Consider the following 3164-nt stretch of genomic DNA (forward strand, 5'->3'; position numbering starts at 1 on the left):
GTTTGGAGAAAAATTGAGTGCCCCCGTGCCCGGGCCCCATACGAGTTTGTTTCATACCTCATGTCCAAATCAATTGTAAATATTAGAATGATGTGTACATTTATGCTTGCAAGAACGTAACTGATCAGCTGTATGTGAAATAAGAAGTTGATAATACTAAACTGAGATACAAAAAAAAAATTCACGAATAGATAAGGTGATATATATAAGATTTTTTAAATAAATTTTTCACATAAAATATAGATATAGATAAAAGATACATAAAAGATCGTATTTTGTTAATTTTATAATAATTTTATATAATAGTAATAATTAAATAAATAAATACCCCTTCCCCAAGCAAACGATAAATTAATAATAACAAATTAAATATTTAAAGGGCAGACATCTATCTTGTGAATAATAATAATAATCAAACGCAAACATGTCTCCGATTATTAGGTGCGATCGAGTGGGTGATAGTCGTCTTATTATTGCATATATGCTGCCTTCTCTCTGATCAATATATAACAATTGGTTTGTGTTTTAGGACTTGTGTTCGTAGGATAATTGTATCTGGAAACAAACAAGGCGCGAGGAAATATATTGGCCGTGATCAACGGTAAGTACTTTATTAATTATGTGTATTTTTTAAGTTAATTAATGTTTGTTATTAATTTGTTTTGATATATGGCCGGTCTTGTGTTTTTAGAGTTGATGATGAGAATTGAGCTTCCTTATCTTACTGGTAAATTAACTTATAAATTTTGTTCCCTTTTTTATATTTGTGTGTTTGTTTTTGTTTTCGCAATGAAATTGTCTTTTACTTGTTCTAGTGCTTGTGTTCGGTTGCCAGATTGTCATCACTTGCGCTGCTCTTTATGAATTCATAAGGTAGGTAATCTTTTGTTGGTTCGCTAGTTTTCTTATGTTGTCTGATTCTTCACCTGTTTTTTATTTACAGCGATACAGTCATACCAGAGACAAAAAAATATATGAGGTTTGTGATGTGATTATATATTATATGTCAATATTGCTTATGTGTGCTATTGTATTTGTTAACTAAATATTTTACCAATTTTTTTTTGCCCTTTAACACGTACTAAATAATCTGTTATCATTCTGCAAAAGAAGCTAGTTTAATTTGAATTATCATAATGTGCATGGTGAAGCTATGCTACATGATCTTTTGAGATATTAAGAAACTTACATATCTTTCCATCAATGTTTTTCTAGTCATTTTCTTGTCTTGTTGGTTTTAAGTTTTAACTTCATGCGATCTTTTATATATATATATATATATATATATATATAATATAAAGCCAACTCAATGTTTCAACATTATTTTTTCTAGGGAAATGAATGAAATTACGTGATCATCCATGCACTTTATTTGAAAAAAATCTTTCAAAAATACATCTAGGATAATCATGTATTTTCAAGTGTAACCCTATGTGTACATGTAGCATTACCCTAAAAATATGGAGTTAGCGTTTCTCTTCAAAGCAAGTGAAGCATTAAACCATGGCTTTAAAGCTTGAAATCCAATCACGACCTTGTGAATTTTTAAGCATTTAATTAATGAATTTTGTGTTGTGGTATTCGAACCGTTGGGATAAATCTCTTTTAATAGGAATTGGTGATAAAAACAAGAAAAAAAGTACTAGATAAATATAAGGTAGGTACTGGATTGAATCACGAAAATAACTTCTTGTCCTCAAACTTACAATAATACCTCTACGCAATTGATATCATGATCTGGTATTCCAATGCAAATAGTTCGTAGGATTTTTCAAGCCTTGTGTATTTCGTACAACAAAATCGATATTACCACATAATTTGAGAACTGTTTGTTGTGGAGATTTGGTGTAGAAATATTTAGTTGCTTCTTGTCTTTTGTTTCCAAATTATTCTCCATTATTTATAGATATTATCAACACAACCTTTCAATCAAAATGGCGACATTTGAATTTGGTTACAATGTAACAAAAATATAATAGTTTGTGCTCTTTTTACTATGTTACTCTCCTCTTGCTATTTTTCATTTTACACTTCTCATTTGACATTTCTATTTTTAATTGACTAGGTTTCTCGTGAAACGGTTTCACGAATTTTTATTCATGAAACTTCTTGACTCTGTCAATATTTAGAGTGAAAATTAATATTTTTGACACAAAAATAACAATTTTATATGAGTGGCCAAAATAAAATCAATCTATAAAATTGGCCCGTGAAACCGTCTCACAATAATTTTGTATTTTGAATTCCATCACATGGACACGGACACCTCACTAATCATAGACTCATATAGAGTTACGTTTACTTATATCAATCGTTACGTACGTAAGATTATCTTTCGACGTAAACATTACATTGTTTACGTAAGATTATTATCTTTGGACGGAAACATTATATTGTTATTATGTTTTCCTTTTTCTGTTTTAGGGAAGAGAAATAAAAAGCCCCGTGGATAAAGTCAAGTGCATGAACGATGATGATCATCGTTTAGTTATTGTCTTCAACTTCTATCAAGCCAATGTTGAGAAGATATGAATTTTGTTGAAGCAAATGGCTTGAGATAAACTTAATATGTTTTTGGGTAACAATCTATGGGCTATGGCTGAATAATTTCGAGAAGACAAGTTTATGGTTCAATTATTTTTTTCCCTTCAATAATAAAAACAGGAATATTGGAGAGTTCAACGCTAGCTATGCCATGCTTAATATTTCGTTTTTCTTTTTCCTTTTCTTTTTCTTTTTCTTTTTTTCCAATCTTTTATTATTTCCAATCAAAAGTAGTTTTATATTTTGAAATTGAAAATAATTGTATGATTATGATTACACATGTAATACTCTTTAAAGTATTGGTATACAATAATTTCTAGATTTCGACTATTTTGAGCAATTATAATCGGAAACAGAAAACACTGATTAGGTGGTGGTTAAAGCTAGAGGTGTTCATTTTAATCGAATCGAAACTTCACCGAAATCCGAAACGAAATCGAACCAAATTTAATGGTCCAGTTAAATCCAAAAAAAATAAAAAATGTTTTTGGTTCGGTTAACTTGAGCCAGAAAAACAATGAAATCAAAAATCCAAAAAATGAAAACCCAAAAACAAACCGAATTTAAGGGTTGGTTCGAATGGTTAACTGAATCGTGAACGTCTCAAGCTAATGTTGGGG

The 3164-nt window shown here is 29.7% G+C and overlaps 1 long non-coding RNA gene across 1 annotated transcript; it reads left to right on the top strand.

Annotated features, from left to right (window-relative positions):
• Positions 1–690: 690 nt before the first annotated feature.
• LOC140885384 (uncharacterized) lies at positions 691–2682 on the top strand. The gene is made up of 4 exons (XR_012150917.1): positions 691–727; positions 816–873; positions 944–979; positions 2425–2682. It is a non-coding gene; the product is annotated as an uncharacterized lncRNA (long non-coding RNA).
• The last annotated feature ends 482 nt before the right edge of the window (positions 2683–3164 follow it).

This window comes from Henckelia pumila, chromosome 2 (assembly GCF_033568475.1).
Source record: "Henckelia pumila isolate YLH828 chromosome 2, ASM3356847v2, whole genome shotgun sequence".
NCBI classification, from domain to species: Eukaryota; Viridiplantae; Streptophyta; class Magnoliopsida; order Lamiales; family Gesneriaceae; genus Henckelia; species Henckelia pumila.